Source organism: Saccopteryx leptura, chromosome 4 (genome assembly GCF_036850995.1).
Source record: "Saccopteryx leptura isolate mSacLep1 chromosome 4, mSacLep1_pri_phased_curated, whole genome shotgun sequence".
NCBI lineage: Eukaryota > Metazoa > Chordata > Mammalia > Chiroptera > Emballonuridae > Saccopteryx > Saccopteryx leptura.
The window spans coordinates 152,544,370-152,556,095 of NC_089506.1; the positions used below are offsets into that span (position 1 = coordinate 152,544,370).

At 37.5% G+C, this 11,726-nt stretch overlaps 1 long non-coding RNA gene across 1 annotated transcript; it reads right to left on the minus strand.

Annotated features, from left to right (window-relative positions):
- Window positions 1–4,049: 4,049 nt before the first annotated feature.
- Window positions 4,050–11,125, minus strand: LOC136403256 (uncharacterized). Its single transcript, XR_010751133.1, has 3 exons — window positions 10,908–11,125; window positions 9,597–9,677; window positions 4,050–4,528 (listed from the first exon to the last, which is right to left on the minus strand). It is a non-coding gene; the product is annotated as an uncharacterized lncRNA (long non-coding RNA).
- Window positions 11,126–11,726: the final 601 nt, after the last annotated feature.

The window sequence follows — 11,726 nt, forward strand, 5'->3', positions numbered from 1 at the left end:
GGCGAATTCCGGCTTGGGTTGCTGGTGCTTAGCCAGCTGGCAGGCCTGAGCAGTGCTGTCCTTCTCCACCAATGTGAGGGATGTGGGCCGCCTTCCGCTCGGAAAGCAGGGAACGACAGAACCTAGAGCTTCCTGCCGGAATTCTTTGTTACTGCACAATGGGCTTCTGAGAACGTGTTCCAGAATCTTCTGAAATTACTCTGGCAGTGAGAAAAGGCTGTGCTAGGAGGCACAGGGGAGGAGAAGGGATTGGAAAATGAACCACACTAAGTTCTGCAATATAAATTGAATTTTGTTCCAGTTTTTGCAGTGATACCTCAACTAATGGATCATCGGAGAACAAAGTTCCCTTTGAAAAGAGTTGGCATATACTTGAAAAGAAATACTTCACATACGATGCCAAGTGGAAAAGAAACACCAGCAGTTATTTCAGAAAGACTTCTGAACAGAATGTTTTCCCTTACCAAATGGGGATCACTAGGTCCAACTCAGGCAAAACTGGGAAGTCTTCGGTCTGCCATCTTTCAAATCTCTTCATACTCTCCCTCCTAGAACCCTCCCACTTCAGATGCCTTCATTCTCCCCTTGTCAGATCTCAGAAGAACCGCATATTACGAAGACTTGATTCACCACCTACTTATAATTTAGTGTGGATGAGTTGAGTTGTTTAACTCAACTCCCACTATAACGTGACACCTTTATAATGTATTTAATTGTAGCTAGAGGGTTTTCTTCAGTAAGCATCAGGTGGCTGCTGGAGGTCCTCAACCACATGGAGCCTGATAGATTCCGCTTTCACATTGTAGTCCTAAGAATACTCACCACAGCACAAACACCGTCCCTAACCTTAACCTGCCTTCCTCCATCATGAGCCCAATGCTCAAAGATAATCACACCCTTTACATTGGTTAACATCAGAAAGCGCACTCGTTGCCAGAAAGAAAGTCTAATCAAATAACGGTGAACACACAAACTGGGAGTCTAAGAAAACAAAACCTGCATGTGTCGTATGGAAGTACTTGCCTGTCAGGCCGGCCCAGAGGAGCAGCACCTCGTACACCTTCCCTCTCTTGTCGTATTCCCTGTTCTCCACTCATCTATCCCTAATTCTTCTTATGCATGTGTTCATCCTGCTAATGTCCTAGCTCTTATTGGTTTCACCCAGTTTTCTTTCCTTTTCATCAGTTCTCATCTTCCTGTAAAATTAACAAATCTATAAGAAAAACATTTCTCATCTTAGTATTTCCCATGCTTTAAGCGTAACCTGACTCTGTGTGTTATGCTAACAAAGTTTTCTTTTTGTCTTTTCTTTCTTAATGATCCTGATGAAAAAAAAATGGGTGGTATTTATAAAGTTAAAAAAAAAGTCCCAGCCCTGGCCGGTTGGCTCAGTGGTAGAGCGTCGGCCGGGCGTGCAGGAGTCGGGCGCATGCGGGAGTCTGTCTGACTGCCTCCCCGTTTCCAACTTCAGAAAAATACAAAAAAAAAAAAAAAGTCCCAGCCTGCACCAGCCACACTTATATTTGTGACAATATACAATAATATTTTGCTTTTTATTTAATTATATTTTTATATTTACATCCTGATGCAGCTTAAGTTATTTCAGATAAAGCAAGAAGAAATTTCAATGATTATCTTTAATTATTTGTGCTATTCTTTACATAATAGAGTGCTTCATACTTAGAAAATAAATTCTAATAAGAATTTGAGGCAACTTATACATAAGTAGGATGTTTGTCAACGGAATCATTATAAATGTACTAGGTAAATTTATTCTTTTAAAGTAACCCTACATAAAATTCTCCTGTAAGGTAAATAATCATCTTTTTAAACCAAAAACAAAAACCTGCTACATATCTTGTAAATATAGATTTTTTCAAAGATGTTTCAAAACAGGTATAACATTTTGTTTCTTTTTCTTTTCTTTCTTTTTTTATTCAGTGAGAGGAGGGGAGGCAGAGACAGACTCCAGAGCAGACTCCCGCATGCGCCCCGACTAGGATCCACCTAGAAAGCCCACGAGGGGGCAATGCTCTGCTCATCTAGGGCATTGCTTCATTGCTCAGCAACCAAGTTCTTCTTAGGGCCTGAGGTGGAGGCCATAGAGCCATCCTCAGCACCTGGGGCCAACTCGCTCCAGTTGAGCTATGGCTACAGGAAGGGAAGAGAGAGAGAGAGAGCGAGAGAGAGAAGTGAGAAGGGGAGGGGTGGAGAAGCAGATGGGCACTTCTCCTTTGTGCCCTGACCAGGAATTGAACCTGGAACATCCACAGGCTAGGCCAATGCTCTACCACTGAGCCAACCATCCAGGCCCTTGTTTCTTCTTAAAAATTCTTTAATAACTCACCCTGGCTGGATAGCTCAGTTGATTAGTGTTGCCCTGAAGCACAGAGGTTGCTGGTTCAATCCCCAATCAGGGCACATACAGAAACAAATCAATGTTCCTATCTCTCTCTCTAAAATAAATAAAATTTTAAAATATTAAAAAAAAATTCTTTAATAACTATATTCTACAATTTCAGTTGGGTACCATTAATATATAGTAGACCTGGAAAGCCCAATAGAAAATTTCAAATAGATATAGTAAAGTGACAGGCTACACAGGCGACAGAATTAGCAACATCAGAATTGCTACTGAACTCTGGGAATAGCTGATGTTTAGTTAGATGGCAGGAAGTTGAGAAGCTGTTTGCTGACTAGTATCCCCATCACAATATAAACTCCATGAGTTCAGGGACTCTGGTTGGTTCAAAGCTATATTCCCAATACTTAGCTAGTGCTTTTACATGCTTTATAATGTCACAATATTACAATAAATATTTCCTGAATAAGTGTCATCAAATTTGTTATTTAAGTCTCAGGCAGGATGAAATACTTAATCATTAAAAAATTCTTCATAGAATCAGTCAACTGATCTATAACACAGAACACATAAGATACATTATATACATACATATACACGTTTTTATACATTATATACATACATATGCACACATTTTTCAAACATTAGGGGAAGAAAACTTGCTCCTCACATATAAAGCACTACATTTTAATCTGTTTTAGTCATCATAGTGAATGCTGGCTCATGTGATATGTCCTAAGTAATGGAATTAATTAAATCAGGATGAGCTCAATAAAACCTAGAAAATAGACAAAATGAGGACTTTTGTCTTTGATTTCTCTTTCTGCATTTTTTGGTAAATAATACTGAGTATAATAATTGCAGACAATCTATTATTCTATATATCTGAGAATAGAAAATAAAAGTGTGACCAGTTAATGGGTTTAGTATGGATAAATACATGAGTAAAGTAAATGAAAATATGTAATACCATAGAAACCAAAAGAATGTACATGTAAAAGTTTTATTTTTAAATCATGACCCCTAAAACTGAAACAAATTTTTAAAAATTAGCTGTATATCAAATTGATTGCAACACTTAAAAATTACTTTCAAATGGCTTTAGAATACAGTTCAGAAGACTCGAAAAACAAAAAAGAACTAAAAGGATATTGTAAACTTTATTCAGCCACTTTCTTGAAATGAAAAAAGCCCTAACTAGAAAATGAAAGACCATAGTAGTAAAATGCAGTACTGTTAAACAGAATTAAAAATATCATCATGGCCTGATCAGGCAGTGGTGCAGTGGATAGAGTGTGGAACACAGAGGACCCAGGTTCAAGACCCCAAGGTCACCAGCTTGAGCACAGGGTTGCTGGCTTGAGCGTGGGATCAGAGACATGACCCCATGGTCGCTGGCTTGAGCCCAAAGGTCATTGGCTTGAAGCCTAAGGTCACTGGCTTGAGCAAGGGGTCACTTGCTCTGCTGTAGTCCCCTGGTCAAGGCATATATGAAAAAGCAATCAATGAAGAACTAAGGTGCCTCAACGAAGAATTGATGCTTCTCATCTCTCTCCCTTCCTATCTGTCCCTATCTATCGTTCTCTCTGACTCTCTGTCTCTGTCAGAAAAAAGAAAAAATATATGTCATCAAATTATATATATATTTTTCAGAAAAAAATATATATCATCATGAACAAATGATTTATTAAAAATACATTGTTTTTCTAGCTGTTGAGACTAACTAGCTAGAAACACTGTTAACCCAGTAGAAAAGACCACACCTAGTACCTAGATTCTGGACTTTAATATCATTCCCTACTACAATCAACTAGAACTCCTTAAAGATATAGCTTCTACCAGTCAGGCGGAATTACATGGTGAACTGGGGATATCTCAGGCCAGAAAGGAAGAAAGTTTTTTGAAGCTTAATGGAGTCCTTAAAAGTACACAGCAGCTAACTTGAAGGGGCTTCTACTGGCCTCCATTGTGATAATTTGGGCTTTACAATAGAAGGATCAGGCCATCATCATACTAATCCAGTGGTCAATACAGCACCATTAATTATGGAATAAACAAATACCATGTGTCTCCTAATATAATGCAATATGAAATACATACCATCTATGACATATCCTAGCCAAAAATGTTCCAACTTGATCTAATTGTAGATCTAGCTTCTAGTTCCTAGAAATACAAGAGATAGACAACCTGTTTCATTGCTTCTCAAGCTGTAGTGAAGAACCAATACTTTTGTAAATTAAAAGTGAATTATCTAAAAAAGAGTGTATATAAAAAACATAAAGGCTATTTTTTGTTTTTTAAAATATTTATAGAGTCAAAATAAACTATCTTTTCTTTTTAAAGCTTCTGGTTTTCCTGTTAATGAACTTTTTCTAGGCCCTAAGTCTATATATAATGGTTTTCTTTCTTTAAAAATTAATTTATTATTTAAAAAATTTTCAATCTAGCTATTTATTTTATTTTATGTATTATTTTATTTTTTAAAATTTTATATTTTATTTTTTATTTCTTTTTTTCATTTTATATATTTTTTATTTCATTTCATTTCTTTCATTTCATTTCTTTTTATTTCATTTCTTTTATTTCATTTCATCTCATTTTAGAGAGAGGCAGGGCGAAAGAGACAGAGGAACAGGAACGTTGAGCTGCTCCTGAACATGTCCTGACTAGGGACTGAAGCGGCCAGCTCTGCGTTTGGAACGATGCTCCAACCAACTGAGCTATCCAGCCTGGCCTTAATTTTTTCTTTACTAATTGATTTTTTAGAGAGACAGAGAGAAGAAGGGAGAGAGAGGGGAGAGGGAAGGGAAGTGATTTAGTTTTGTTCCACTAAGTCTTGCATTCATTGGTTGCTTCCTGTGTGTGCCCTGATCAGGGATTGAACCCACAACCTTGTCATTTTGGGACAACACTCTCTCTAACTGACTGAGCTAACTGGCCTGGGCCAATAATTCATTTTAATAGGGGGTTATTTTCTTCTATCTGGATACCCAATTGTTTTAGTACCACTGATTAAACTAGTGTTTTCACTTGTATTATATATACACACAGATATATATACTGTGAATTATTTCCGAATTTTCTATTCTAGTCCACTGATCTATTTGTCTATTTCTATGTCATTACAATACTGCTTTGACTAGATTGCTTTATAGTATGCTTTATTTTCTGTTAGGGAAAGACTCTTCCACTCTTCTTTTTCTTTATATTATTTCTAGTAGTGTGCCTCCCCCAAAACCCACCCTAGACTAATCTTGTTTTTTCTACTAATCTCTTGGATTTCAGTATCATCAGGGAAAAAAAATGATCATTTTATAGCTTCTTTTTCCACATCCATACCAATTGTTTTATTACCGTATTTAACTGCATTCACTAGGACTTCCAAATCAAAGCTGAGTAATACTGATTATAGCAGGAAACCTTATCTTGTTCCTGTTTTCAATTAAAATGGCTTAGATATTTTACTACTTACCAAAAACAGCAAATGTTATTGTAAACAACTCCTAACATATTTAGTTTCCTTCTATTATCATTCTCGTTTTGTTTTTATTGGAAGTTATTGTTTAACTTTATCAACTTCCATTTCATGATCTATGGATATGCTCACCTTTTCCCCTTAATTTGTTGATATAATAAATTATGCATTAACTTTCCTGATATTGGGACTATCATAGCATTCCTGAAAAAAGAATTTGTATTTGATTATAGTATATTATTCCTTTGATATTTTGCTAGACTTTATTTGCTAAAATTTCATTTATATTCTTTTCAACTATATTAATAAATGAGATTCGTTCATGGCTTTCTTTTTTGTACTTAACAGGTTAGTGTTACCTTTGTGTGCATATGAATTGAGAAGGCTTCCACCTTTCAGCACTATCTGAAACATTATCAGAATTATTTGGAATTTCTTTTTCTTCCTTTTCTCTTCCTTTTTCATAATATAAATAAAATTTACATACAGTAAAATTCCTTATTTTATGATTTTTAATGCTCGCAGAAATTCAGTTGTGGAATTTTTTGATCTTTATATATTTTTTCTTTTTTTTTTTGTATTTTTCTGAAGTTGGAAACGGGGAGGCAGTCAGACAGACTCCCACATGCGCCCGACCGGGATCCACCCAGCATGCCCACCAGGGGGCGATGTTCTGCCCATCTGGGACGTTGCTCTATTGCAACCAGGGCCATTCCAGCGCCTGAGGCAGAGGCCATGGAGCCATCCTCAGCGCCCGGGCCAACTTTGCTCTAATGGAGCCTTGGCTGCGGGAGGGGAAGAGAGAGACAGAGAGGAAGGAGAGGGGGAGGGGTAGAGAAGCAGATGGGTGCTTCTCCTGTGTGCCCTGGCCGGGAATCAAACCCGGGACTCTTGCACACCAGGCTGACGCTCTACCACTGAGCCAACTGGCCAGGGCCTTCTTTTCTTTTTTAAGTGAGAGAAGGAGAGATAGAGAGACAGACTTCTGCCTGCACCCTGACCAGGATCTACCTGGCAACCCCTGTCTGGGGTCGATGCTTGAATCAACTGAGCTATCCTGAGTGTTTGAGGCTGATACTCAGACCAACTGAACTATCCTCAACACCTAGGGCTGACACTTGAACCCTCGGCTGACACTAGAACTAATCGAGCCACTAGCTGCAGGAGAGGAAGAGAGAAATAAGGGGGAGAGGGAGAGGAAGAGAAGCAGATGGTCACTTCTCATGTGTGCCCTGACCAGGGATTGAACCTGAAACATCTGCACACCAGGCCAATGCTCTGTCCACTGAGCCACCTGGCCAGGGCCTGATCTTTAAAATTTTTAAAAGCTATATTTACCAACTTTTAAATTTCATATATGTCCATTTGTATATTAAACTTTTCTTCTTGTGCAATTTAGATAATTTATATTTTATTAGGAAAACCTCTTATATAAGAGTTTCAATTATTTTGTCACAGAGTTGCATATAATTATTTTAATCTTTTGGATGTATATTATTTCTAATCTTATACATTTTTTTCTCTCTTTTTTCTTTAATACATGCTCAGGGTGAGTTTAAGATAACAGCAAAATTTCCCTATGTTTAGTCTTTCTTCTTTAATAATGAATGGATTCTAAATATATCTTTCACTTTACCCCACAGATTTTTGTAAAAAAAAAAAGGAGTTCTTTTCAATGCTTCCTTTGATTTTCTTTGCTCTAGGACCTATCTTAATTATGTTTTATAATTTCCACATAATTAGATTTGATACTCTTATTTCTACTTGATTGACTTTTAAATAAAAGAATATGGCCTATAAAATCATGACTTTCCTGATATTAAGGTTTTCTTTGTGTCTAAAGACATGACAAAGTCTTTATAAATGTTGTAGTCATACAAAGGAAGCATTTCATCAAAAAATATAAAAACACAATAAACTGGCTTTATAGCTCACTAATATTTGCCTATTAGCTCTATTACTGAAAAAGAAATATTAAAATATTTCACAAATTGTATTTTCATTAAGTTTTTCTTGCATATCTTATTGTTTTCATATTGTATCAAATGCTACCAAGAAGGTGGAGCTCAGACATTCTCATGCACTGGTAGTAAGAATGAAAGTTGGCATACCTACTTTAAGAAATAATTAGTGTTATTAAGTATAATTAAATATATGCATAGCTATGACCACCAATTTCAATCTTACAAATATCCCCACTCAAAGCAGGAGACATGTACTAGAATGTTCCCTGCTCCACTCATTGTAATATCAAAAAATTGTAAGCAACCCAAACATTCATCAACCATAGACACTTATTAAATAAATAACCCATAAAAAATCCATAATGGTTACTATACAGCAGTAAAAATGAGTTATTGCTACATGCAACAGTATGAATAAATCTCATGAATGTAATAATTTTGAATTGGGAAAAGCAAGACACACAGAAAAATAGAACAGCAAGATTCCACTTATATAAAGTTCAAAACTTTCAAAATTAAGCAATTGTTAGGAGTACACATATGTATGGTAAAACTATAGATAAAAAAGTAGGACAATGATAATATAAGATTCAGAATAGTGGTTGCTCTCTCTGATGGAGGAATGATGAGATGGGATTGGACAGGGGCACATGAGGATTTTGAAGGTGTCAATTGACTATAATTCTTTATGCATTACAACGATTTATAAATATATGTTATCTTCTCAATGTTAATAAACAATTAAATGAAATAACCTGATGAACAAATTGCTGTTAACTTCAGTGAAAAAATATTATTAAAGGCTATTTGATAAAGGGACTTTTTTCATTCATTCAGTATTTATTGAGCACCTACTATGTGTCATCACTGTTCAGCACTGGGGATTAAGTAACGAAGAAAACACAAAATCTCTTGCTCTACTGGAGCATCCATCCAGTGGAACAGACTCAAACAACTTATTTGGTATTTTCTATGAACCTACCCAAGCCATTTCTTTCATTACTAACCTGCTCAGATTTTGAGGTGTATTTGTCACAACTGCAATCTATATAACACTTGAAAAAATTAACTATAGATGATACAAAATATTCTTCTGAACGAAAAGTAGATCTTTTTTTTTTTTTTTTTGTATTTTTCTGAAGTTGGAAACAGGGAGGCAGTCAGACAGACTCCCTCATGCACCCGACCGGGATCCACCCAGCATGCCCACCAGGGGGCGATGCTCTGACCATCTGGGGCATCGCTCCATTGCAACCAGAGCCATTCCAGCGCATGAGGCAGAGGCCTTGGAGCCATCCTCAGCGCCCGAGCCAACTTTGCTCCATGAGCCTTGGCTGCAGGAGGGGAAGAGAGAGAGAGGAAGGAGAGGGGGAGGGGTGGAGAAGCAGATGGGCGCTTCTCCTGTGTGCCCTGGCTGGGAATTGAACCCAGGACTCCTGCATGCCAGGCCAAAGCTGTACCACTGAGCCAACCAGCCAGGGCTTAGATCTTCTTCTTTTTTTTTTTTTTTTTTAAATTCTGTCATTCTATTTTTTTTTTAATTTTATTTATTCATTTTAGAGAGGAGAGAGAGAGAGGAGAGAGAGACAGAGAGAGAGAAGGGGGGAGGAGCTGGAAGCATCAACTCCCATATGTGCCTTGACCAAGCAAGCCCAGGGTTTCGAACCGGCGACCTCAGCATTTCCAGGTCGACGCTTTATCCACTGCGCCACCACAGGTCAGGCTAGATCTTCTTTTATCCTTAGAAAATTTTGTTATAAATTGTTTTAAATTAAAATCTTTCTTTTCTTACCTCTCGCTCATCAAATCTGTAGTCATCAATGTTCAAAAAGGTTTTTTGAACAAATACATATCTTCTGACAGACTCCTCCACCTTGGAAACAGGCAATGTACAATTGAAGCATTTCAAGAAAAGCAATATTAAATACATTTAAATACATATTAAATATACTTAAGCATCCATAATCCATATATTGTTATGACATTTGGCTAGAAGTCTTAGATGTACCCAGTTATACTATAACCTCCGCAGAGCATGACTAAAATGTAGGTTAGTTACCTACAGTGTTTTGGTCCCTTCACTTATGGTCATAGAATGTATAATTTAATTGCCTAGGTACATAAGCATGTCCCCCTGGTCAAACCAATGATGTTCAAACATAATAAAAAAGAAAACTGGTTATTTCATGTATTTCTACATAATTAAAAAAATTTTATGTTCACTCAACAGTGCTAAAAATGAAAACACTAAAGAATGCATTCCACTCTTTCTTTTGATCCAACACTTTGACAGCAAGATGACGACACCTCTTTATTTATTTATTTTTAATTTTCTTTTTATTTAGACAATTAATTTTAACGGGGTGACATTGATCAATAAGAGTACATAGATTCAGAGAAAACATCTCCAGATCATTTTGACATTTGATTATGTTGTATACCCATCACCCAAAGTCAAATTGTTTTCCGTCACCTTTTATTTGGTTTTCTTTATGCCCCTCCCATCCCCCACCCCGTCCCTCTCCTCCCTTCCTCTCCCCCTGGTAACCACCACACTCTTGTCTGTGTCCATGAGTCTCAATTTGAAGTTGATGACACCTCTTTAAAGCTGAGCCCAGACAAGACATAATTCACCATGTGTGAATTTATCTAAATTCTCCATGAGACTACATTTATTTTCCACCAGTACCAAACAATCCTCTTGGGTACTTCTAAGTTTATTTGTACAACAGTAATTCTTACATCTTAAAAATGTAATATATTGTTCAAAGTCCTAAATACAAATAACATTTATATTCATAACAATGCCCTTTATTTTAAAATTAATTCTTCATGGCCAATGATTTACAATGTATCTACCTGATTTGTGGGGGTTACTTTTACATGAAAAAGATCAGTAAAACTCAGAACTAATTATGTCTAATATGTGTTCTATTGGCAGTTAGAGCAGTGATTTTCAACCTTTTTTGAGCCGCGGCACATTTTTTACATTTACAAAATCCTGGGGCACACCACCTACCAAAATGACACAAAGTGATACTCTAACACAGTACATATTATACATATAGTTAATAATATAGTTTCTAAATGTATTTATACTCACTTAGTGTGAACCTGGGCCTGTTTCAATGAACACAAAAGGGATATCCTGGCAGGAATGGTGGAAAGACACACACGAAGCTCTTCCTCAACAGTTCTCAGTCTCTCTCTGTTTTTAGTTTATCGCAGTCAAGCTTGAGAAGCTCAGTTCACATAGATATGTGGTTGAAAACGGGAGCAATGTCAAAATAGCTTTGTTGGCCAGAATGGGGAACTCCTTGGCAACAGATAACCAAAAACTGTCCAAAAGGAAGATCAGCAAACTTTAGCTTTAAAGTTAGGTAACATTGTGATGCATTGTATATCACCCTCTGCGGGGGGCCTCTTTTAAAAAGAAAAAGGTCAAATATCTATATACACCATTGGACAGACATAACCAGCTGAGGCTGAGGCTTCATCTAGTGGTGGCAACATTTACCTCCAGTCCTGACCAGGATTAGAAATCGGGACCATGTGGAGGAGTAGCAGCTTCAACTACTCGCTGCCGTGGCCGCACAATGACAAGTGCCCGGCAGCCCAAGCGGGGACCTTCCTGGGTGTGGATGAGAGGTGGCCTACTATTGGTTCATCGCTAGTGGTTGGGATGAATCCTAGAAGGTGATTGGTCAGTGAGTGTTCCCTGTGCCTCCACTCTTCCTGTCGCTGATAGCTGGAGGGATTGTGAGGGGAATGTTTATGTTCGGATGGAGGCGGCTGGCGGCGGCCAGATAAATAGCCTCCGTGGGCCGTATCTGGCACGCAGACCGTAGTTTGGGGACCCATGTTCAATTTCCCCACAGCACACCTGACCATGTCTCATGGCAGGAAAGGAGCAGGAAGCATT